Source organism: Artibeus jamaicensis, unplaced genomic scaffold, assembly GCF_021234435.1.
Source record: "Artibeus jamaicensis isolate MK-2021 breed Jamaican fruit bat unplaced genomic scaffold, CSHL_Jam_final contig_311, whole genome shotgun sequence".
NCBI lineage: Eukaryota > Metazoa > Chordata > Mammalia > Chiroptera > Phyllostomidae > Artibeus > Artibeus jamaicensis.
In genome coordinates, this window is record NW_026521717.1 from 8,392,466 (window position 1) to 8,419,321 (window position 26,856).

Consider the following 26,856-nt stretch of genomic DNA (forward strand, 5'->3'; position numbering starts at 1 on the left):
ACAACCTCACCACCACTTGATGTTTGTTGATTTATTAATGTTGATGGCTGTTTTTAATTGGATTGATTGTTACTTGGTGTTGAGTTGCATTAAGTTCTTTATGAATTTTCAATATTAACTCCTTATCAAATGTATCATTAGTAAATATGTTCTCCCATTTAGTCAGTTTTCTTTTCATTTTGTACATGGTTTACTTTGCTATGAAAAACATTTTAGTTTGATGTAGTCCCGTTAGTTTTAATAAATCTATTTAGATATTCCAATTTTTCCTAAATCAGTTTTAGAAGACCACATATTTCTAGAAACATTTCCATTTCTCAAGGTTGTTCAATCTTTTGGCATACAGTTCTTCGAAATATTTTCATACAATCCTTTGTACTTTCACACTGTCAGTTATTACTTTTCCTCTTTTAATTCTGATTTATCTGAGTCCTTTATCTCTCTCTATTTTTTATCAGTCTGGTTAAAGTTTTATGACTCTTGTGAATCAGTTCTTATTTTCATTGATCTTTTGTATTATTCTTCCAGTCTTCACGTCATTTATTTTTACTCTAATATTTATTATTTACTTAGTTTCCTACCTTGAGCTATTTTTTGTTGGTTTATTTTTTCAAGTTCTTTTAGGTATAAAATTAGATTGTTTGAGTTTCTTTTGTCTTGAGGTAGGCCTGTATTTCTATGAATTTCCTTATTAAGACTGCTTTTACTACTTCCTATCGATTTGGGATTGCCGTGTCATTTTTATTTATTTTAAGGAAACTTTTCAGTCCTTTTTTTATCTCACTGTGAACCCATTCATTGTTTAGTTACATGTTATTTAGCCTCTATATGTTTATTTGTGTTGCAGGTTTTCTTTTTTCCCTTATAACTTATTTATAGCTTTATATCTGTGGTCTGAGAAGATGCTTTACATCATTTCAATGTTCATGAATATTAAAACGTATGTGTCACAACATATGGTCTACCCCAGAAAATGTTTCCTATGCATTTGAAAATAATGTACATTTTGTTGTTTTAGGGTGAAATGCTCTAAAAAATAAATTAAATATATCTGGTCTAGTACATCCTTTAAGACCATTGTTTCCCTGTTGATTTTTTTGTCTCAAAGATGTATCCATTGATGTCAATGGGGTATTAAAATCCTTTACTATAACTTTATTATTGTTTATCTCCCCCTTTCACCCATCAAGATTTCCCTTGAAAAGGGAAAGTATTTTCCCTTGTATTTCCCTTGTAAAGTAGAGTATTTACTCTACTCCAGGAAGATAACAGTCCAATTAAATAATGGTCAGAGGACTTGAACAAACACTTCTCCAAGGAGGATATACAGAGCACCCAGAAACATATAAAGGGTGCTCAGCATCACTAGCCATCTTAGAGATGCAAATTAAAACCACAATGATGTATCATGTCATACCAGTCAGAATTCCCATCATAAATAAATCAACAAACAATAAGTGTTAGTGAGGTTGTGGAGAAAAGGGAACCCTAGTACACTGTTGATGAGAATGCAGACTGGTACAGCCACTATGGAAACAATATGGAAATTTCTCAGAAAACTAAAAATGGGCCCTGGCTGGTGTAGCTCAGTGGATTGAGCGTGAGCCTGTGAACCAAAGGATCACAGTTTGATTCGCAGTCAGGACAAATGCCTGGGTTGCAGGCCAGTTCCAAGCAGGAGACCCACAAGAGGCAACCACATATTGATATTTCTCTCCCTCTCTCCTTCCCTTTCCCTCTAAAGATAAATAAATAAAGTCTTTTAAAAAAACTTAAAATGGAACTGTCTTTTGATCCAGAAACTCCAATCCTGGGATTATACCTTAAGAGCCCTGAATCACCAATTCAAAAGATCCTATGCACCACATTGTTCATAGCAGCACAATTTATAATAGCCAAATGTTGGAAGCAACCTAGGTGTCCATCAGTAAATGAGTGGAGAAAAAAGCTGTGGTACATTTACACAATGGAGTACTGCAGAGCCAAAAGAAAGAAGGAGCTCATACCCTACATGACAGAATAGATAGAACTAAAGAACAGTATACTATGTGAAATAAGCCAGGTGGTGAAAGAGAAATACCATATGATCTCACCTATAAGTGGAACATAATCAACAAAGAAGACCAAGCAAGCAAAATATAAACAATGATTTGGAGGAATAAGTATGAAAGACACAGGGATGAGGACTGGTGGGGGGGGGGGATGGGAGGGAGGTGCGGAGCACCGGGTGGGGGGGTGGCTGGGATGGGAGAAATAGACAAAAAACTGTACTTGAAAAATAAATATATAAATATATATATATATATATATATATATATGTATATATACAATGACATTGAAATAAAGAACAAACTGACAGTAACCAGAGGAGTGGGGGGATAGATATGGGGGAAAGAGGGGAAAGGGTCATCAAGGGACATGTATAAAGGACCCAAGAACAAAGCCAAAAGGAAAAGGATTGAGGGTGGGAGGAAGGGATGGGTGCCTCAAGGCAAAGTGGTGGCAGGAAAATGGAGACAGTTGTACTTGAAAAACAACACAAAAAAAAGTTGAATTTTATACTAAAAAATAAATAAATAAATTGGAATTTCACAAAAATATATTTTCTTTTCTGCAGCACTTTTATTTTCCTCCCACTGACGTGTTGCTAGGGCTTAATGTCCTCACATGACAGTAAAAAACCAAAATCCATCATCTCCTAAAGAATTAAGAGTTGCATACAAAACCTTTACATAAATTAAAAGAATGAATATATTTACAGGTGGAAATCCAAACATGTTTCCAACTGAAGGCAAATAACAAGCCAGATGTTCTGGCAAGAAAAATCAGCTAAGAAATGAAAAGGGATCCCAACACTTAGACCCACCCAACCCTGTCAGAGTAGCAGGACAGAAATGACAACTGGTTCAGGACTCCTGCCAGCCTCTAGAGAAACCTTGGAATTGGCAGATCCTGAATAGTGATATCTTGCACACATCAGAATATGCAGCCTTGCAGTTCTCAACAAGCCCCTGGATTTCCTTCCCAGACACATGTTCTCCTTAAAAATACAGGGGTTTAAATCAAAGATTTGTACAGGGTATTAAACATGTACCAGGGGCACAGTTAACTTGAATACAAGGTCAAAATCAGCAACCAGGTCTACAATCTAGTGCTGAGCTCAGATACAAGCTTCAAGAACGATTTCTTTTCAAAGTCTTTTTTTTTAATTTAGTTATTTTTCTTTGTGTGTGTGTGTTATTTTGTTTTTTGTTTGTTTTTAAAATAATTTTATTTAGTTATTTTTCAAGTACAGTTTTTTGTCTATTTCTCCCATCCCAGCCCCACCCCCCGTGCTCTCACCTCCCTCCCATTTCCACCCCCCTTAGTACTTGTCCTTGTGTCCTTCATACTTGTTCCTCCAAATCCCTCCCCTTTTTTCCCCTTAAATCCCCTCCCCTCTCCCCTCTGGTCACTGTCCCCTAGTTCTCTATTTCAGTGTCTTTGTTTGTATTCTGCTTGCTTGTTTTGTTGTTTACCTTCCTGTTAAAGGTGAGATCATATGGTATTTGTCTTTCAACACCTGGTCTATTTCACTCAGCATATTGCTTTCCAGTTCCATCCATGTTGTTGCAAAGGGTAGTAGCTCCTTCTTTCTCTCTGCTGCATAGAATTCCATTGTGTATATGTACCACAATTTTTTTTTTTTGTACCACAATTTTTTGATCCATTCATTTACTGTTGGGCACCTAGGTTGCTTCCAGCTCTTGGCTATTGTAAATGGTGCTGCTCTGAACATTGTTGTACATAGGTTCTTTGAAATTGATGTTTTAGAATTCTTAGGGTATAATCCTAGCAGTGGAATTGCTGGGTCAAAAGGCAGGTCAATTTTTATTTTTCTGAGAAAATTCCATACTATTTTCCATAATGGTTGTACCAGTCTGCAATCCCACCAACAGTGAACTAAGGACCCCTTTTCCCCACAACCTCTCCAACATTTGTTGTTTGTTGCTTTGTTTATGATAGCCATCCTGACTGGTGTAAAGTGGTATCTCATTGTGGTTTCAATTTGCATCTCTCTGATGGCTAGCAATATTGAGCATCTTTTCATGTGTCTCTGGATCCTCTGTATGTCCTCCTTGGAGAAGTGTCTGTTCAAGTCCTTTGCCCACATTTTAATTAGGTTAGTTGTCTTCTTAGTGTGGAGCCATGTAAGTTCTTTGTATATTTTGGAAATTAAACCTTTGTCTGTGGTATCATTGGCAAATATATTTTCCCATACAGTTGCTTGTCTTGCTAATTTAATACTGTTTTCTTTTTTTTTAAATATTTTTTATTATTTATTTATCTTTAAAGGGGAAGGGGGGGAAGGAGAGAGGGAGAGAAACATCAATGTATGGTTGCCTTTTGTGCGTCCCCTGCTGGGAACTGGCCTGCAGGGAACCGGCCTGCAACCCAGGCATGTGCCCTGACTGGGAATCGAACCGCGATCGTGTGGTTCGCAGGCCTGCGCTCAATCCACTGAGCTACACCGGCCAGGGCTTAATACTGTTTTCTTTAGCCATGCAGAAGCTTTTTATTTTGATGAGATCCCATTTGTTTATTCTTTCCTCTCTATTCCTTGCTCTAGGGGACATATCAGTAAATATGTTGCTGCATGAAATATCTGAAGTTTTCCTGCCTATGTTCTTCTCTAGGACTTTAATGGTGTCATGGCTTATATTTAAGTCTTTTATCCACCTTGAATTTATTTTGGTATATGGTGTAAGTTGGTGATCAAGTTTCATTTTTTTTGCATGTAGCTGTCCAGTTCTCCCAACACTATGTGTTAAAGGGGCTATCTTTACTCCATTTTATGTTACTGCCCCCTTTGTCGAATATTAATTGACTATAGAGAGTTGGGTTGATTTCTGGGCTCTCTGTTCTGTTCTATTGGTCTATGTGCCTGTTTTTATGCCAGCACCAAGCTGTTTTGATTACAGAGGCCTTGTAATACAGTTTGATATCAGGTAATGTGATCCCCCCCCACTTTGTTCTTCTTTCTCAAAAGAGCAGCTGCTATTCGGGCTCGTTTATGGTTCCATATGAATATTTGAAGTGTTTTGTTCTATGTCTGAAATATGCCATTGGTACTTTAATAGGTATTGCATTGAATCTGTAAATTACTTTGGGTAGAATGGACATTTTGATGATGTTAATTCTTCCAATTCATGAACAAGGAATATGTTTCCATTTGTTTGTGTCTTTCTTGAATTCTTTCTTCAGTGTTGTGTAATTTTCTGCATACAAGTCTTTTACCTCCTTGGTTAGGTTTATTCCCAGATTTTTGTTTTTGCTATATCGAATGGCATTTTTTCCTTGATTTCTGCTTCTGCTGATTCATTGTTGGTATACAAAAATGCCTTAGATTTCTGGATATTGACTTTGTAGCCTGCTGTTTTGCCAAAATCATTAATTAGTTTGGGCAGTTTTTGGGTAGAGTCTATAGGATTTTCCATGTACACTATCATGTCATCTGCAAACAGTGACAATTTTGTTTCCTCCTTTCCGATTTGGATGCCTTTTATTTCTTTTTCTTGTGTGATAGCTGTGGCTAAAACTTCCAAAACTATATTGAATAGGAGTGGTAAGAGTGGGCAACCTTGTCTTGTTCCTGATCTTAGTGGAAAAGCTTTTAGTTTTTGCCCATTGAGTATGAGGTTGGTTGTAGGTCTTTCATATGTGGCCTTTATTATATTGAGGAATGCTCCCTCTATTTTCATTTAGCTGAGTGTTTTTATCATAAATGGGTGTTGTACCTTATCAAAAGCTTTTTCCACATCTATTGATATGATCATGTGGTTTTTGTCTTTGCTTTTGTTTATGTGATGTATTACATTTACTGATTTGCGAATATTGAACCATCCTTGCATCCCTGGGATGAATCCCACTTGGTCATGGTGTATGATCTTTTTGATATATTGTTGGATGCAGTTTGCCAATATTTTGTAGAGGATTTTAGCATCTATGTTCATCAGTGATATTGGCCTGAAGTTTTCTCTCTTTGTTGTGTCTCTATCTGGTTTTGGAATTAGGATGATGCTGGCTTCATAAAAGGAGTTTGGGAGTTTTCCATCCTTTTGGATTTTTTGGAATAGTCTGTGAAGAATAGGGGTTAGCTCTTCCTTAAATGCTTTGTAGAATTCTCCTGTGAAACCATCTGGTCCAGGGCTTTTGTGTGATGGGAGTTTTTTGATTACCGCTTCAATTTCATTTGCTGTTATTGGTTTGTTCTGTTTTCAAAGTCTTATTCCAGTTTCACAGGCCAGCATGAGGTGTATACATTTGCCAAGGCAAACTTGGACTTGATGAACTCATGCAGCAAATACATTTGCCCATAGTCATTTAGAAGCATTTGCAGTGGACAATGGAGTGGCACGACTCATCATCCTCCTGCTTACTGATCCACATATGGTGGAAGGTGGACAGCAAGTCCAGGATAAAGCCATCCATCAACACCAAGCACTTGCACTCCAGTAAGGTAATGATCTTGATCTTCATTGTGCTGGGGACCAGGGCCATGATCTTCTTCTGCAACCTGTAGTAGATACCAAGGTACATGGTGGTCTCCCCAGACATCACAATGTTGGCATAGAGGTCGTTGTGGATGTTGCTGTCACACTTCATGATGGAGTTGAACATGGTCTTGTGGATGCCACAGGACTCCATACTGAGGAAAGAGGGATGGAACAGGCCTCTGTACACAGAATCTCTTGTTGCCAATGGTGACTACCTGCTCCTCAGGCAGCTCATAGCTCTTCTTTAGGGAGGAGGGGGACGCAGGGGTGGCCATCTCCTGCTGGAAGTGTAGGGCAACATAGTACAGCTTCTCCTTGATGTCACACATGATTTCTCACTCAGTGGTGCTGGTAAAATTGTAGACACACTCTGTGAGGATCTTCATGGGGTAGTCGGTTAGGTCCTGGCCAACCAGGTCCAGAAGCAGGATGGCATGGGGAGGGCATGCCCTCAGAGATGGGCACTGTGTGGGTGACCCCATCCCCAGAGTCCATGAAAACACTAGTGGTGTGGCCAGAGGCAGGGACCTTTTACTTCTTTCAATTTATAAAATTATATATTCAGTTTATAAAATTACATATATACATATACATTTTTCCCATACTTGGATGTTTACTGTTATCTTGTATTCTAAATTGCTGATTAGATCCTATGCTGAATTTAATTTGATTTTGATTCCATCTAGTGTATACATCATTTCAGATATTGTATTCTTCATTTCTGACTTGTTCTTTCTTATAGCTTTTATGTCCTTTTTTAATGCTTATTCTCTCTCGGTTTAAGTTCTCAGTGAGATCATCCATTCTTTTCCTAAGTTATTTTAGCATCCTTATAACCATTGCTTTGAACTCTGCATCTAGTATTTTGGTTGCTTCCATTTGATTTAACTCCTTATCTGGAATTAAGAAAGTTTTTAATGTTCTTTCATTTGGGGCATGTTTCTTTCTCTCCCTTTTTTGTGTGACTTTTTGTGTTTGTCTCCGTGTACTAGGTAGATCTGTTATGTCTACGAAAATTGTTATTTGGTTGTATATTGTGGGTGTCTTACGGGGCTCAGTGGTATAATCTTCCTGGTGACCTGAGTGAGGTGCTCCAGGAATTTCTCTTGTGTGGTGTCTTGTAGTTGGGTCTTGAATGTTGTTGGCTTGTTCCTAGGTGGGTTTAACCCTCAGGCTGGCTGACTATAAATATTGACCTTTATCACAGTGTATGAGATGCTGCACAGGAGCTGATCTGCAAAGTAGAGTTGTTCCCAGCTGGATTTGGTGCCTACCAGACACTCTTCTTGATTGTGCTGCTTATGTGAATAGTTAGGTCAAGCTCTGATGTGGTCTTAAGCCCACTACTGGTTGTGTTCATTCTGGGTTCACTTGGGTGGGATTCCTGTGGTATCAGACACTGCCTGTAACTAGGCTTGGGCTACCTGTCTAAAGCCACCATACAATTTGCTGTTTCCATCTGCTTCTGGGCCTGGGTGTCCATGGGATGTGCCAAGCTATGTACAAGGGTTAGATTGTCCTAGATCTGAACCAGAAGCAGATTAGTAAAATGCCTAAGGCACCCCAATGTCCAACTTCTACCTGTCAGCTACTCTACCTACCCCTGAGTTTGCCAGGTCTTCCTTAAGAGCCTTCTGAAGAAAAACCGTAGAGTGGGCTCAGGCTGGCTGTAACCTGCAGTCTTTACCACAATATATGGCAAACAGTTTAAATAGGCAGGAGTGCTTGGTGACAGCACAACCAGGAACTTAATGGGGATTGGGAAGTAGCCCCTACTCCAGAGCCATATACTCAGTCTCTGCCCAAGTGTCTGACACTAGCTTCCCTAGAAAGAGTGCACTGCAGGTTCATGTTGGGTGAAGCCAGCTGGCCCCTATGCAGGAATCAGAACAGATCAAGTAATTCCCCAATTAGGAGAATGTAACCAGCTGCACTTTTAGTGGTGGGGGAAGGCTGGCTTCTTGTACCAGTGTCACATAATCCAGTGCCAGTCTAAAACCCTGCCTAGAGGCTCTCCAGGAGAAATGCTCAAGAGTCCCAGCTCTATGCAGCCCTCCAATCCATATGCACATCTGAACTCAGCAGGGCAGTACCCTGGGGGTTGATGAACTAGCCAAGTGATTCTGCAATTGGAAAAGTGGTGCTGGTTGTGCCCAGAGGTAGGGAGAAAAACAATGACCCTCCCTGACACCAGGGCAGCACAGCCCAGTATGCATCTGAGTCTGTGCAAAGAAGCTCACAGAGAGATTTACTCTGAAAGTCCTAAGTGTGTTCAGTACTTTATCAACTTGTGGGAATGACCTCAACAAAAAGAGAGAGCCATCAGGAGTGGGAAGGATAACCTAAGTCAGTCTCTGGTTGGAAGCAGACCACTGGCTATACACATGAAAAGAGAAAAATGCCCCCCACTTCAAAGATACACAACTCAATGTCTGTCTGAGTCTCTATCAAGAGCTTCTTCAAAAAAGTTAAACAAAAGTTCCCTGTTGAGTGCAGCAAACAGATCTGTCTGCTGGGCTCCTCCTTGGCAGGGTAGTGTCACCAGTGATTAGAGGACTGGGATAGTGCACTTCCCAATCTGGTGGTGTGAAAATAAGAGTGGTGTAAGAATAAAATGTAGTGTTTGACCCTGAAAACATGGCATCTGATGGCAATATCAGATAGGAACTAAGCACAGGGACCTTGGTGTCTGACCCTTCACATATTTCTTTGAGGCCACACCACCTAGATCTCCTATGCATGACTCCCATCATATAATAAAGTCATCCCCCCAAAACTGGACCCCTGGCTGAGTTACCAAGAACCAGATCCTGTGTTCTGGCCTTCAAGAAGGCACCTGGGCTTCTAGAAGACTCCTTTATCCCCCAGGGAAACAAAATCCCCAAAGATTTTCACCACCAGATGTTATGCGGGTACCTCCTTTCAGCTCTGGTGCTTGGGATGGGCATTCAGCATAGGGTTGAGTTCTCATGCTTCTCAGAGGGAACCTTCAAAGCTAAGATACCCCTCCAATATCTCAACCACCATATGAGGGCGTGAAGCCAGTCCTTTCCACATCTCCACCCTTCTTAGCACTTTCTATGGGGCTTCTACTACAAATCCTTGATTTTAATACTTCTATTCAGCTAGCACTCAGCTGAAGGCTAATTGTTCTACAGTTTAGCTATAAATACGATTTGGTGATGAGAGGAGGCAAGTATAGCTTCCTCATACTCCACAGATATCTTGGTATCCTCACTTATATAAATTTTTGTTTGTTTCAACATAAATAATCTTCAATTTGAATTCCTGTTTGTCATCTATGAAAATTTGTTCTCAATTATGATGTTTTAAACATATTGTCCACAAGTTCCTTACCATACATTTAAAATGTCATTATGGAAAATATGAACAATGAAGAAAAAAATTTTTAATTCAGTGTTTTTTGCAAACTTGAGAGCACAAGCATACTTTGAATATATTTTCAATTCAATTATAAACCACCTCAGAAAAGCGAATTTTATAATAAAGTCACATAAACTTACTTTGGTTTTATAGCATATATAAAAGTTATGTTTGCACTATACTGTGGTCTGTTAAGTAGATGATAGCATTATGTCTAAAAAGTGTATATTCTTTAATTTAAAAATACTTTATTTGCTAAAAAAAATGCTAACCTTTATCTGAGACTTCAAAGAGCCAAATTTTTGTGCTTATAAAATGTCTTGCCCTAGTAACATCAGAGGTCACCATAAACATGTAAAAATAATGAGGCTTCCAGTCAAGATGTAGGCATAGGTAGACAAACCTCACCTCATTACACAACCATAAGAAGGAACACAGCTAACTCAAAAATGAAAAACACCCCTAACTCCCTGAAAAATCACACAGAAAAACACCTAGAACTGTACTGAAGTCCAACAACCAAAGATTTAAAGAAGCTATATTCATTCAGATGGGTAGGAGGAGTGGAGCCAGGTAATTGGGACAGAAAGCACTGGGTGTGGTGGTAGAGAGCAGGAGTGGAGAAGCAGAGAGGCAGCAAGGCTGCAGAAGCCATTGGAATGGGCAGCCCTACATTCATGCATGGTGAACAAAAATAGGGAGAAACCCCGTGAGCAAGCAAGCCCAGTCCCAGGCCAGACCACGCAGCCCAGGGCTCCAGTGACAAGAAAAATAAAGCCTCATATCTTCTGGCTGTCAACACAGTGTGGGTTGGGGTGGTAGAAGAAACTTCCAGTACACATTCAAACCCACCCACCCTGGGAATCACACCAAGGACAGCAGCTGGAGGGGGACCAGTTGGATATGGGAAGTGGGTGAAGTGACTGAAAAATGGTGTGAGGGCCAGAGAAGCCCCCAGAACCAGCCAGCAGCAGTGTTTCCCTCTCTTCGGCCTCACTTCCACATATGGAGCCACAATTGCCCCATTCAGTTGAATACCCAAGGCTCTTCCCCATATGATTTAACAGGTGTGTTAAAAACAAATCAAAGCATCTCTACCTAGGACACAGACACAGGGAGGCTGCCAAAATCAGTAGACAAAGAAATATGGCCCAAATGAAGGAACAGAACAGAGTCCCAGAAAAAGAACTAAGCAATGGGGAAATAGCCAACCAATCAGATGCAGAATTCAAAACAATGGTGGTCCAAATGCTCAAAGATATCACTGAATATTACCCTATGCTAAAGCATAAGGGAAGAACTGAAGGCTCTATAAAGAAATAAAGAAAAATTCACAGGAAACCAACAGTGAAGGGAAGGAAGCCAGGATTCAAATAAATAATTGAGAACATAAGGAAGAAATAGATATTTAATCAAAACAAAATGAAGACACAAGAATTCAAAAATGAAAGAGGAGAGTTTAAAAAGGAGGGTTTAAAGAAACAAGTATAAATGACACATGGACAAAAACTAAGGGTGGAAATGGGAGGGAGATGGGGAGTACGGGGGGGGTGACCTGCGATGGGAGTAAAAGACAGAAAACTACTTGAACAACAATAAAATATTATAAACAAACAAACAAATAAATAAATAAAAAAGGGGGGGGAGAAGACTCTGGGACATCTCCAAAAAGCCCAACATCTGAATCATAGGGATGACAGAGAAGAGGAAGAGAAAAAAATGAAAACTTATGTTAAAAACATGAAAGAAAACTTCCTTAATTTTGCAAAGGAAATACACATACAAGCCCAGGAATCACAGAGAGTCCCGAATAAGTTGGACTCAAAGAGGTCTATATCAAGACATATCATAATTAAAATACCAAAGATTAAAGACAAAGAGAAAATCTTAAAAGCAGCAACAGAGAAGCAGAGAGTTACCTACAAAGGAGTTCCCATAAGACACCAGCTGATTTCTCAGAAGAAACTTTGCAGGCAAGAAGAGACTGTCTGGAAGGATGAAAAGCAAGAACCTACAACCAAAATTACTCTATCCAGCAAAACTATAATTTAGAATGGAAGGACTGATAAAGTACTTCCAAGACAAGGTAAAGCTAAAGGAGTTCATCATTGCCAAGCCCTTATTATATAAAATGTCAAAAGGACTTATCTAAGAAAAAGAAGATCAAAACTATGAACACTATAATGACAACAAACTAACAACTATCAACTGAATCTAAACAACAAAAATAAAAACAAACTAAGTAAATAACTAAAACAGTAATAGAATCATATATATGGAGATCATTTAGAGGGTTATCAAGTAGGGTGAAGGAGAGGGACAATGAGGAAAGATATAGGGATTTAGAAGCATAATTGGGTAGGTACAGAATAGATAGGAGGATGTTAAGAATGTATAGGCAATGGGGAAGCCAAAGAACTTACATGAATAACCTATGGACATGAACTAGGGGAGATTGCTAGAGAGAAGGAGGCAACCAGGTGGAAGGGGACAAAGGGGGAAAAATTGAAACTGTAATAACAAAATCAATAAAAATACTTAAAATGTATTTGAATAATGAAATAATAATGAAAATAATGAAATAATAATGAAAATAATAATGAAAAATTCCAAATATTGCAAAGTTACAAAAAATGACAGAGACATAAAGTGAGCAAATGAAAAATGGAACTTATACTTTTTCTTGGCACCAAATTGTATAAACCCTTAATTTATAAAACAAAAAATGCAATATCTGTTAAGTACAATAAAACAGAGTGTGCTTTTATATAATATTATTGCATTTTGGTTTTTGAAATTAACATTAAATAAGCATTCTCAACTATCATTTAAAACTTGCAGATAGCATCACCATGTCTATGAAATCATCAAAATAATTTTTAATTTACAAATATTTTTCTATTTTTGGAAATTGGGGCTTTTCCCTAAAAATGAACAGCCTTTTGAAAATCATTTTGAAGTTCAAGTTTCCTCCTTAGGGTAATACAGTAAAAATTGCTAGTTGTATATCCAACACCCATTCTACCTTTTTCCTTAATGAAAGAATCTAAATTTTAAGTTCACTTATGTTTTTTGCCATTGTTATTTTGGGATTTGGGTTATATTTAGCTAACTTACAGAGAAAAGGTTCTTGACATAAAGTATATTAATATTTCAATATTTCTCCATAGAAGATATGCATATTTTAGGATTCTCCTTGCCTGTGGCCAAATTGTTTTCCAAAAATAATTTTATACTTCCACCAGAAAATGTAATTCTAACCATGTTATAGAACCCTGGCTAATATTGAGCTTTATCAATAAATATAAACTTAAAATAATCTCATTTTTATTTATTTGATTACTAGTAAGATTACACATTTTTAAGTCAAATTTGAGTTAGCCACATTGAGCTGTGTGCCTTAGTTGGTTGGGCATCAAACTGCAAAGCAAAAGATCACTGATGCAATTCTGGGTCAGGGCACATGCCTGGGTAGTGGGTTTGGTCCCTGGTCAAGGCAGATACAAGAGGCAACCAATTGATGTTTTACTCTCACATCAATGCTTCTCTCCCTCTTTTTTCTCCAGCTTCTAGTTTATCTTTTTTATACATTGAACTGTAATTGTTATGACTTCCCACCATTTTGATGTTGCTTTGGCATTTAACTTTTACAGCATATAGTCTTACTTTAGATATTTCAATACTTCTTCCTGAGTTATTCTTTCCCTGCAGTGATTTTGCATATCTGTTCATTGCATTTTACTCTCTTGATGGACAATTATATAATCTAGTTCAGTATTCTTCAAAGCACCTCACAGTTGTCCCCACATTAGTATATGCAACCAGATCCATTATTGGCTCAGCCTGTGAAAGTATCCTGCAGCTTAGGTTTCATGATGGACCCTGAATAAAGCAGTGAGCCTTGTACTTAGATAACCAAAATAAGTTAGTGTATGTCAGAATGTGAGCTATTCTTGTAGGTGCCAGTAATATGGAGTAGCCAAATGATCTCACCTCAAAGTCAGCTGGGTGGAAGAAAGTGTTAGGTATCTTTTATTGGATGCTACTGCTAGGTGAGCAAATTAATAGACATTTTGAGCCAAGAATTTATGAAAATCTTCATAATACAATAATCTTCTGAATTGCTGGCAATTTTTAAAGAAAATGTTACAATAGTCTGTTCCATTATTTAACAACTTAATGATTAATGAATCTTTATTTGAGTTTACTGAAATGCCTCCTGTGATTTAAAATAATCTATTCAAATTTTAAACAGATATTAAATTATTTAAAATTTGCCTTAAGGATGAGGTATGAAGGAAAGTCACTCACAAATGCTAAAACAGATGCAACAATATGTAAATGATTCAGTATACAGGTTTTTCAAAATCACTTCATTTCCCAAAATCCCATGCTACTTTGCTCTGATTCTGGTGACATTACATTAAATTAATCTGTTTAATTAATCCCACATTAGTTTTTTTCCCAGGAGAAGACAATGTTATTTATCTTTATTTATTATTTTATTTATTTATTTTTAGAGACAAGGGAAGGAGGGAGAAGGAGAGGGAGAGAAACATCAATGTGTGGTTGCCCCTCCCATGCCCACCAGCTGGGACATGACCCACAACCCAGGCATGCGTTCTTGACTGGGAATTGAACTGGAAAACATTCAGTTTACAGGCCGGCACTCAATCCACTGAGCCACACCAGCCAGGGCTGTGTTATTTATCCTTATATCTCCAGTGTCATACAATATTGAGATCCTCCATAAATACCTGTTGAAAAATGTCTAATGAAATATTATTTTCATTTGATTGACTCCACTGCCTCTTAATTAACCCAGAAGCAAGTAGTATCCTGGTGAATCCTAATTTTTCATAGACAACACACATTTTTTTATGGCCTAAGATTACATGATTTACCTGGCTGGTGTAGCTCAGTGGATTGAGCACAGGCCTGTGAAGCAAAGGGTTGCCAGTTCAATTCCCAGTCAAGGCACATGCCTGGGGTGCAGGCCAGGTCCCCAGTGGGGGACACATGAGATGAAACCACACATTGATGTTTCTCTCCCTCTCTATCTCCTTCCTGTCCCCTCTCTCTAAAAATAAATAAGTAAAATATTTTTTAAAAAAAGATTACATGATTTAAACTAGATTCAAGTACATAAAGGTTAAAATTTTAGTGGTTATTATTCCAAAACTTCACCTAACGAGACACACAGTAGTTGTATCTTCACTTTTCTTTCTTTTTTTAAATTGTTTTTCAAGTAGAGTTGTTTCCATTTTCTCCTACCACCGTCCCCCACCCCAACAGTCAGTGCCTCCCACCCTTAAACCTATCATCTTTAGCTTTGTCCATGTGTCTTTTATACATGTTCCTTGATGGTCCTTCCCGTATTTTCCCTTATTATCCCTCTTACCACTCCTCTCTGGTTAATGTCAGTTTTTTTCTTTATTTCAATGTCTCTCATTATATTTTGCTTGCTTGGTTTGTTTTGTTGATTAGATTCCACTCATAGGTGAGATCATATATGTGACAGGCTTCTTTCACTTAGCATAATACTCTCCAGTTCCATCCATGCTGTCACAAAGGGTAGGAGCTCCTTCTTTCTTTTCATTGTGTAAATGTACCATACATTTATTTATCCATTTATTTCAGTGGGCATTTAGGTTGTTTCCAGAACTTGGTTATTAAAGTCCCATTTTCTTTAGATACTTTGCCTTTTCAGACTTCTGTAAATACTTAAATTTTTATAATGAATGACAATGAGTCTCCTGAAGCAGAGCAGCCTCATAATAAAACTTTGAGAAGAGTTTTGAAATCCTAATTTAATTTTTTCTTTACTTTTTAAAAACTATTTTATTTATTTATTTTTAGAGAGAGGGGAAGGGAAGGAGAAAGAATGGGAGAGAAACATCAATGTGTGGTTGCCTCTCATATGTCCCCTACTGGGGTCCTGGCCCACAACCCAGGCATGTGCCCTGACTGGGAATTGAACAGGTGACCCCCTTCTTCACAGGCCTGCACTCAATCCACTGAGCTACACCAGCCAAGGCAAATTTTTTCTTTACTTTTTAAGTCATTATTTTATTTTTACCCCACTTTTTTCATCATTATTTTCTTTTTCTTCAATTTTTAAATCATTATTATGAATTTTCTTCACTTTTTAAAAGAGCATGAGTTTATTCTCTTACACTTCTGGGAGTTAGAAGTCCATAATTAGTCTCACTGAGCTCAACTCAAGGTGTCAGCAGAGCCTGTGTTCCTTCTGAAAGCTCTGACAGGAAAATCCATTTCCTTGCCCTTTCCAGCTTCCAGAGGCTTTCCTCATTCCCTGGATCCAGGCCCCTTCCTCCATGTCATCAAAAGTGACAATGTAACATTTTTTTAAAGTAAAAAAAAATTAATTTTTTTATTGTTGTTCAAGCACTGCTGTGTCCATTTTTAACCCACCATGCCACATCGCCCCACTCATTCCTGCATCCCACCCTTGAACCTACACCCTTTGGCTTTGTCCATGTGTCCTTTATATATGCTCCTTGATAGCACTTCTACTATTCCTCTCTCCCTCCTCTCTAGTAACTGTCAGTTACTCTTTATTTAAATGTCTCTGATTGTATTTTGCTTGGTTGTTTGTTTTGTTGATTAGGTTCCACTTATAGGTGAGGTCATATGGTATTTCTCTTTCATTGCCTGTCTTACTTCACTTAGCATAATGCTCTCCAGTTTCATCCATGCTGTCATAAAGGGTAGAAGCTCCTTATTTCTTTCTGCTTCATAGTATTCCATCATGTAAATACATCATTGATATTTGATCCATGGATTTCCTGGTCGTCACTTAGGTTGCTTCCGGCACTTGGCTACTGTGAATTGTACTGCTATGAATACTGGCATGCATAAGTTCTTTTTTTTTTAATTTAGTTATTTTTCAAATACAGTTTTCTGTTTATTTTTCCCATCCCAGCCCAGTTCTCCCCCATGCACCCCACCTTCCTCCCATTTCCGCCCCCCTTAGTTATTGTCCCTGTGTCCTTTATACTTGTTCCTCTAAATCCATCCCATTTTTCCCCCTTAAATTCTCTTCCCTCTCCCCTCTGCTAGCTGTCCCCCTGTTCTCTTTTCAGTGTATTTGTTTTTATTTTGCTTGCTTGTCTGTTTTGTTGTTTAGCTTCCTGTTAAAGGTGAGATCATATGGTATTTGTCTTTCAACACCTGGCTTATTTCACTCAGCATAATGCTTTCCAGTTCCATCCAGGCTGTTGCAAAGGGTAGTAGCTCCTTCTTTCTCTCTGCTGCATAGAATGCCATTGTGTACATGTACCACAATTTTTTGATCCATTCATTTACTGATGGGCACCTAGGTTGCTTCCAACTCTTGGCTATTGTAAATTGTGCTGCTATGAACATTGTGGTGCATAGGTTCTTTGAAATTGATGTTTTAGGGTTCTCCGGATATAATCCCAGCAGTGGAATTGCCAGGTCAAAAGACAGTTCCATACTTAGTTTTCTAAGGAAATTCCATACTGTTTTCCACAGTGGCTTCACCAGTCTGCATTACCACCAACAGTGCACTAGGGTTCTCTTCTCCACATTCTCTCCAACACTAGTTGTTTGATTTTTTTATATGGCATTTCTGATTGATATAAAGTGGTATCTCGCTGTGGTTTTATTTTGCATCTTTCTGATGGCTAGTAATGGTAAACATCCTTTCATATGTCCTTGGGCCCTCCGTATGTCCTTTTTGGAGACGTGTCCACTCAAGACCTTTGATAATTTTTTAATTGGATTGTTTTTCTTCTTGGCATGGAGTTGTGTGAGTTCTGTATCTATTTTGGAGATAAAACCCTTGTTTAAGGTATCACTGGCAAATGTGTTTTCCCATAAGTTTGGTTCTCTTTCCATTTTAATGCTGTTTTCTTTAGCTGTGCAGAAGCTTTTTATTTTGATGAAGGCCCATTTGTTTATTCTTTACTTTATGTCCCTTGCTTGAGGGGACATATCAGTGAAGATGTTGCTGCCTAGAATGTTTTAGATTTTCCTGCTGATGTTTTCCACTAGGACTTTTATGGTGTCACAACTTACATTTAAGTCTTTTATCCACCTTGAATTTATTTTTGTATATGGTGTAAGTTGGTGATTGAGTTTCATTTTTTTGCATGTAGTTGTCCATCTCACCCAACACCATTTGTTGAAGAGGTTATTTTTACTCCATTTTATTCTTCTGCCCCCTTTGTCACACATTAATTGACCATAGAGAGTTGGGTTTATATGCAACCTCCCTAATCTGTTTAATTGGTCCATATATCTGTTCTTATGCCAGTCCCAGACTGTTTTGATTACAGTGGCCTTGTAACACAGTTTAATACCAGGTATTGTGATCCCTCCTACTTGGTCTTCTTTGTCAAAATTGCTGTGGATATTCATGGTTCATTATGGTTCCATATGAATTTTTGAAATGTTTATACTATATCTGTGAAATATGTCATTGGTACTTTAATAAGGATTGTGTTGACTCTATAAATTGCTTTGGGTAAGATGAACATTTTGATTATGTTAATTCTTGTAATCTATGAACATGTTACATACTTTCATTAATTTGTGTGTTCCTTAATTTATTTCTTCAGTGTTGTATAGTTATTTAAGTACAGGTCTTTTACTTCTTGGTTAGGTTTATTCCCAGATATTTTATTTTTCTTTTTGCTATATCAAATGGGATATTTTTTCTGATTTCTGTTTCTGATATTTCATTGTTGGCATACAAAAACACATTTTACTTCTGAATATTGACTTTGTATCCTGATATTTTGCCAAATTCACTTATTAGGTTGATTAAATTTTTGTAGAGTCTATAGGGTTTTCTATGTACACCGTTATGTCATCTGCAAACAATGACAGTTTTGTTTCCTCTTTTCCTATTTGTATGCTTTTTATTTCTTTTTCTTGCCTGATTGCTGTGGCTAGGGCTTCCAATACTATGTTGAATAGAAATGGTGAACATGGACAACCTTGTCTTGTTCCTGATCTTGGGGGAACAGTTTTTAGTTTTACCCCATCAAGTATGATGTTGGCTATAGGTCTCACATATATGGCCTTTATCATTTTGAGGAATGCTCCCTCTATTCCCACTTTGCTGAGTGTTCTTATCATAAATGTGTGCTGTACCTTATCATATGCTTTTTCATTATCTTTTGATATGATCATGCAATTTTTATCTTTGCTTTTGTTTATGTGATGTGTTATGTTTATTGATTTACAAATATTGTACCATCTTTCCATTCCTGAGATGAATCCCACTTGCTAATGTTGTATGATCTTTTTAATGTATTGCTGAGAGTGGTTTGCCAAGATTTTGTTGAGGATTTTAGCATCTCTGTTAATCAGTCTTATTGACCTGTAGCTTCTTTTCTTTGTTGTGTCATTATTTATTTTTGGAATTAGTATAATATTGGCTTCATAAAAAGAGTTTGGGAGACTTCCATCTCCTTGTATTTTTTGGAAGAGTCTGAGAAGGTTAAGGGTTAGTTTATTCTTGAAAATTTTGTAGAATTCTTCTGTGTAACAATCTGGCCCAGAGCTTTTCTGTGCTGGGATTTTTTTTATTACTGCTTTGATTTTATCAGCTGTTACTGGTCTGTTCAGGCTTTCTGCTTCTTCTTCATTCAGTTTAGGGAGATTATTTTTTTTTTTAGAAATGTGTACATTTCATCCTGGTTTTCAAATTTCTTGGCATCTAGTTGTTCATAGTAGTTTGTTACAATCCTTTGTATCTCTGTGTTATCAGTTATAATCTCTCCTCTTTCATTTATGATTGTGTTTATTTGGGTCCTCTCTAGTTTTTTTCTGGGTGAGTTTGCTTAAAGGCTTGTTGGTTTTGTTTATATTTTCGAAGAACCAGATTCTGGAATTATTAATACTTATAATTATTCTTTTAATTTCTATGTCATTTAATTCTGTGAACTTAGTTGTTTCCTTCCTTCTACCTGCTCTGAGCTTTTTCTGTTGTTCTTCCAGGGTTTTTTTTATGTAGCACTAGATTGTTTACTTAAAAATTTTCTATCATTTTTAGGTAGGCCTGTATTGCTATGAACTTCTCTCTCAGGACTGCCTTTGCTCTGTCCTTTAAGTTTTGGACTGTTGTGTGTTCCTTTTTATTTTTTTCAAGAAACTTTTTATTTCTTCTTCAATCTTATTCTTAACCCATTTATTATTTAATATCATGCTATTCAATCTCCATGAATTTGAGTGTTTTCGAGTTGTTTCTTTGTAGTTGACTTCTGGTCCAGTCCCTTTAGGTCAGAGAAAATGCTTGATATAATTTCAATTTTCTTGAATTTGTTAACATTGCTTTTCTCTTTTACTATGTGGTCTACCTTTAAAAATTTCCATGTGTGTTGAAAAGAATATGTACTTTGCTTCTTTGTGATAAAAGGTTATACATGTGTGTGTGGGGGTGTGTGTATAGTTAAATCCATTGGTTCTAGGGTATTGTTCAATGTCACCATGTCTATGTGGTTATGTTGTTTGGAAGATCTATATATTCTGACAGTGGGGTGTTAAAATCCTATAATATAAGCGAGTTGCCATCTATATGTTTCTTGAAACCCTGCAAGATTTTTCTTATGTATTTGGGTTCTCCTGTGTTGTGTGTGTATGTTTATAATGTGTATGTCTTCTTGATTGATTCTCGCCTTTAGTATTATAAAATGTCCTTCAGCCTCTCTTTTTATGGCTTTTGTTTTGAAGTCTATTTTGTCTGATATAAGTATTTCTACTCCAGGTTTCTTCCTATCCATTTGCTTGGAATATTTTTTTCCAACCCTTCACTTTCAGTTGATAGAGGTGTTTTTTCCTGATGTTGGTCTCTTATAAGCAGCACATGTGCAGGACATGTTCTCTTATCATTTCAGCTAACCCATTTTTTTTATTGGAGCATTTAATCAATTATAATTTACAGTTATTACTGAGAGGTATTTATTAATTTCATTCCCTTTGTACCTGTGTTATTCTCGCTCTTACTCTTTTCCTCCCTCTTCTTATAGCAGTCTCTTTAACATAAATGGCAGTGCTGGTTTGGTGGTGGCATATTCTTTCAGCCTTATTCTGTCCTTATTTCACCTTCCATTTTAATTCAGAGACTTGCTGGGTAGAGTAGGCTTTGTTGCAGGCCTTTGCTTTTCATTACTTGAAATATTTTTTGCCATTCACTCCTGGCCTGAAGTATGTCTTTTGAGAAATCAGCTCCTAACCTTATTGAGCTCCCTTGTACATTATTTCTGGTTTCTCTCTCACTGCTTTTAAGATTTTGTCTTTTCTTTAAAACTTGACAGTTTAATTATAATGTGTCATGGAGTAGGCCTCTTTGGGTTAATCTCAATTGGCACTCTCTATGCTTCATGAACATGTGTGGTTTTTCCTTTCTCCAAGATTGGAAAATTTTCTGTCAATATTTTTTGTAACAGAGTTTCTATCTGTTCCTCTTTTTCTTCTCCCTCTCTTATTCCTATGATTTGAATGTTGTTATGTTTCTTATTATCTCAAGTTCTCTTAAGTTATCTTCATTACTTTTAGTCCTTTTTGTGCAGCTGCTCTACTTGGTTTTTTCTTTCTACCTTGTCTCCAAGCTCATTAATTTGGTCCTCTTTCATCTAGCCTGCTTGTAATTCCTTCTAGTGTGTTTATTTCAGAAACTGTGTTCTTCATTTCTTCCTGATTCTTATTTATAGTTTCTATTTCCTTTTCCATACTGTTGTAATTCCCACTCAGTTCAATGTAGTTGTCAGTGAGTTCCTTGAGCATCCTTACCTCCATTCATTTGAATTCTCTGATTCTTTGCTTGCCTTCATTTCATTTAGCTCTTTCAATGAGAAATCTTTCATTATTTTTGATTGCAGGTTTTTTTGTCTCCTCGTATTAGGCGACTCTTTTTGTTTTTCTCTGTGCTTCCTGATGCTCTGGTTTGGTAGATGTTTTTGTAGGGTGAACTGCTATGGTAGGGGTTCTATGGGATTCAGTGGCCTGGTGTCTTTGCTCTCCTTGTCTGGATGTTCTAGGGTTGCTCTTTCTTCTGTTTGTGCCAGCTATTGTGAGGTACTCATTTTTCTTGTTGTTGGCTTCTTTATTGATGTATTCCTTCCTGGAGCAGATTTATTAGTGTTCACAACTCCCAACTTATCTTATATGTTATCAGTGGCAGTGTGAAGGTAAAATGGATTAAGACAGTGGGAGAGTATTCTATGGGGTTTAATGTACCAATAAGTAGAAAACAGGTAGCAGATCCTTTGGAGAAGCACATCATAACCATGATATTTCACCCAACTAGCTACTTCTTATAAACATTATAAAGAGATAAAACTCATATTGGAGGAGAAAAGGGATGTGAGCTGAATCTAGAGCAGAGTACTTCTACAAGGTTAGATGTTGAGATACAGTGGGAGTAAAGGATAGAAACTAGGAGTAGTGTGCAAGAATAGAGTTAACCAATAAAGCTCAGGATTTAGCGAAATGTGCTGAGACTAGGGAGGTTGCTATGTGGTACTTATAATAATATGAAACAACAATTATTTACCATCATACTGCAACAACAATAATACAACCAGAAACATATAATCTGAAAAAATAATAGAAAGTGAAAGACCAATAGTAGTGTGTTATTGGAAAGGAGTGAAGTGAAAGAAGAAAAATTAAAATGCAGTATGAAAGAAAGAACAAGGAAAACCAGTCAAACAATGCAATTAAACAAACAAACAAAACAAAGAAAATTAAACGGACAGGAGAAATAAAAATTATAATCAAATAAAAGAAATAAATACATTGAAAAATAATAATAAAAATAAACAATATAATGTGAGTTCTACAGGATAGCAAAGTGAAATTTGTTTCAGTTTCTCAGTTGCTGGCATTAGTCTTGTGGTTCCTCTGTGGATGTGTCTTTGGTTCTTTCACAGCTCCAAGTCTTATTTTCTCATTCTTGGAAGTAAAAACAATAAAAAACAAAAGCTTTGTGCTGACTTTAAGCCCTCTAAGCGAGTTCTGCTAGTCTTCCTGGATGTTGCAGGCAGAGAGGGCTGGTTTTTGCTTTTTTCCTTTCCTGTTGTTTTGTGAGAATGGGGGCTAGTTCTGGGCTAAAATATTCGCAGTTGCCCAGCCTCCAGCCCAGGCCTTCCAAGTGCTTCCACTCTGTACATCTGTGCTTGGCTAGCACCTTTAATCCACCAGATTGTGCTGCCAGAGTTACACTCATTAGGAGCCACTTACACCTCACCTCCTCCTTCTTTGCTGACCTTGGTGCTGTGCAAGTGCAAAGTCCCTTCTGGGCTGTTTAGTTCCTCTATTAAATTAAGTCTCTAGAGACTGGTACCCCTCTGAATCTGTGCTGCCCCACTTTGATCAGTCCATGAAATACCCTTGTTAGTAGCAAATTGCGCTGCTCCTCCCCTCTCTTCACTGTCCCAGCTGCTGTGTGAGGATTCCTTAAACAGCATCTGAGAGCCTTTTTCTTTTGAGTAAATTCCTCTTTTTTTGCACCTGTTGTTCTTAAAAAATGCCTGGGTGTTCACACAGCCCAACTCTGTGACCATCCATGTCAGGATCTGTCACTGCCGAACTCTTCTCCCTTCTCCAGGTGTCACCTTCCCCAATTTCTCTGGTAATATTCTATCCGGTGACCACAGTCCTAGTAGAAGAATACCACCTCTGTGTGTCTCCCACTGTGTCTTTATTCCCCACAGCGACTTCAAGCATCCAGATCTCTCCTGGTGTGAAGTTGCCTTCCCTGTTCTGGTAGAGGAGGGTGCTGCTGACACAGCTCTCCTCCATAGCTCCTGAGGCAGCCACCAATCCTGACACTAGGCAGCAGTCTGGGGGCCACAGCAGCTTTGGTCCTCTTGCCAGTCCCAGGGACCTTACCATTCCAAAGCAATCTCCTTACTGTCTGTTTTTTTCAATGTCCTCTACAATTTTGGCTTCCAAACTTCAAAAAAGCCAGGATTCTGTTTGCTGTTTGCTCTATTGTTCAGAAAATTGGCTACACATTCCAGTTATGTGTACCAAACAATTGTGGCAAGGAAGGTTCAGCTCCCACCTACCTTGCTACTATCTTCTGGTAATGTCTAGTTTCTCTTCACTTTTCTAGTTAAAGTAATGATTTAAAAACTCTTAAAATCTGAATACTGGGTATCTCAGCTATAATAGCTCTATTGTTATTCACTATAATTATTTATGTATTTACAGAAGTTTAAAAATGCAAAGTATCTAAAGAAAAGGGAAGAATGTGGAATTTCATAGCTATAAGTCCAATTCTTAACTCATCTCTTATTAAAAGAGTGAGTTACACAGACTTTCTTAGTATTAATGTAGAATATTGATACCATTGCCAAGTTTGTGTATATCATTTAATGTATGGCTATAGTACGTAGTAAATGGAACTACATGTGAAGCCAAGTATACATGACAATCAACACATACCAGTTGTACATATGAGTTACACTGCCTGTAGGTGCCAAAGATATCAGAATTTAGGGTTATCAGAACTACCTTGTATAAATCTGTTTAAATATTATATTATATGCATTCCTTCTCATACTCCACACCACACTCTTTACTCCCTTTCCTTATACATGAAGTAAAATTTACCTTCTCTTCTTTCACTGCTCCAACTCCAAACTCTTATTAGTTGTCTTCCCTCTACCCTCTCAAAATTATTTCTCTTTCAGTAGGTCATCTCATATCTATTCTCCTTTCTTATAATAGTCTCATTACACCCTTATTAGTACAGGTTCATTTTCTATTGATAGTGGAATTGTTGGGGGTATATTTGCAGGTGTGTGTTTGTTTCTTGGGCTCTGTACTTTTGTTCAGGAAGTGTCTGCACAACAGCACAAAATACATGACAGGCAAAGTGACCCTCAGTCAACCAGTGGCAGAAAAGTACCCATGAAAGAATGATCCAACAGCAATCAAAAGCTAATTATATCTAGAAAACCAGCATAAAAGGCATAAAGGACATCCCAGCAACATCAAGTTCTTGTGATCAAGGAGACTGAACCACTAAACCTCACAGGCCTTGCACCATAGAATTTCACTCCAAACATCAGAAAGTCAAAACAGATCAACTTAAGAAACAGAAGCAACCAAAAAGAGTCCCACAAATGATGGACAGACAGTAAAACAACTCACAATCAAAAGAAAAGGAAGAATCCATAGAAATATGTTAAGTGAAATAGAGGCAAGTGAACAATCATATATTGAGTAAAAGACAATGGTTACAAGGAAGCTAAATGAACTCAGTGCAAATTACCAAAAACTACAGGGAAATTATACGGAACTTACTGCAAACTATATCAGCATTAAACAAGGGCCAACAATACATTCAACAAGGGCCAACAAGAAATAAATAATGCAATTCCTGAATTAAAGAACACAATAGAAGGAATCAAAAGAAGGCTCATTGAAGCAGAGGATCAAATCAGCGAGCTGGAGGACAAAGTAGAAAAACCCTCCTAAAAAGAACAACAAAAATAGAAAATACTGGAAGCTGAAAAGATGGCAACGGAGTGGGATAGAGTGGATTCTAGCTCCCATACTCATGGGTGAAAATCCTGGCAGATCTATAGAGAAGCAGCGCACTAATCCATTGGTTATCCGGCATCTGTGAAATTAAAAGAACAGAGATTGTGATGGACGCTGAAACACCAGAACGTGGAAGGACAGTGGGGTCTTGGGGACTGGAGTAAAGACAAAGCAGCGGCGGGGGCCGGCGCCCCCAGCCAGGTGGCCCTGGTGCTGCCTCTACCGCCAGGGACTAGAACCATTGGTCTGAGACCAACACCAGAGGTGTCTACCATGGGAGCCTGGGCACCCAGTGGCCCCAGTGGCCAGCAGCACTGGCTGGCAGCTCCCCCACTCCCCGTATAAGCAAAACTGGATACCACCAGGCAGAGACCCGTCTGCTTGCCAGCTTGCATTATCAGGGAGGGTCACAAAAACGCAGGGCCCAGTTCAACTGCAGACTCTGTGGTCGCAAGCCTGGGAGAACTGAGAGACACATTGGCCTCACGGGTCTAGCTGGGATCTGGGCTGGACTGAGAGGCAGGCTGTCTGGAGAGTTTTGGGCTTTTTTTTTTTCAAGTGGACTGAGGTGTTCTCCTGCCAGGAAAGCTTGGCTTGCTTCCCACCCGGCCTTGCAGCGAGCCTGGGGGAAAGCAGAGGCATTTGGGGTCTCACCACAGGACCTGGAAGTGCCCTGCCGGTCTGGCTGGTGGGAGCACGCAGACTTAGGGGTGGCAGCCAGAAGACCGGGAAGCGCCCTGCCGGTTTCTGGTCCCGGACTGCCTGGAGGACTCCGGCGGGCGGGGAGACTTCGGGGTCACCACCACAGGGCTGGGAGGCACCTTTCTGGTTTCTCAGATCCCAGACAGCTTGGCGGGTGCACTCAGTCACAGAAGCCTCTGAGTCCCCCCACACAGGACTGGGAAGTGCCCTACCAGTTTCAACTGGTTGGTGTGCACAGGCACAGAAGTGCTTGAGTCCCGCAGCAGGACTGGGAAGGACACTACCAGAACCCATGGGTCCCAAGCAGCTTGGCCAGTGTGCAAGCGCTCACACCCCAATCTGGTAGCCTGGCTGGTGCGCGACCTTGCACCGACATCCCAGCACACAGAGAGCTCCTGCTGCAAACAGAAAAACCAGTCTGGACAGTTTGAAACCAACAAGGGAAGGGTTTCTCTGTTGTTGATGTAATTGTTTAGTAACTTCTTTGTGCGTTTGTTTAGTAATCCTATATATTTTTAATTTTATACTGCTTTATCTTTATATACTTTGTTCCTCTCCTTTCTTTTTCCCTGTTTTAGTCCTCCTTCCTTTTCTCTTAAACTCATCGCTTTTGCCTCCCTTCTCCTGCCTTTTTGTTTGATTGTTTGTTGCTTCATTTCCTTTTACCCACAAGAGACACAAACAA

At 38.4% G+C, this 26,856-nt stretch overlaps 1 protein-coding gene and 1 pseudogene across 1 annotated transcript in view; both read right to left on the bottom strand.

The window, feature by feature from the left end:
* HECW1 (HECT, C2 and WW domain containing E3 ubiquitin protein ligase 1) overlaps positions 1 to 26,856 on the bottom strand; it is a 675,231-nt gene that overhangs the window by 530,141 nt on the left and 118,234 nt on the right. The window lies entirely within an intron of this gene.
* LOC119061605 (actin-3-like) lies at positions 6,364 to 26,465 on the bottom strand (annotated as a pseudogene).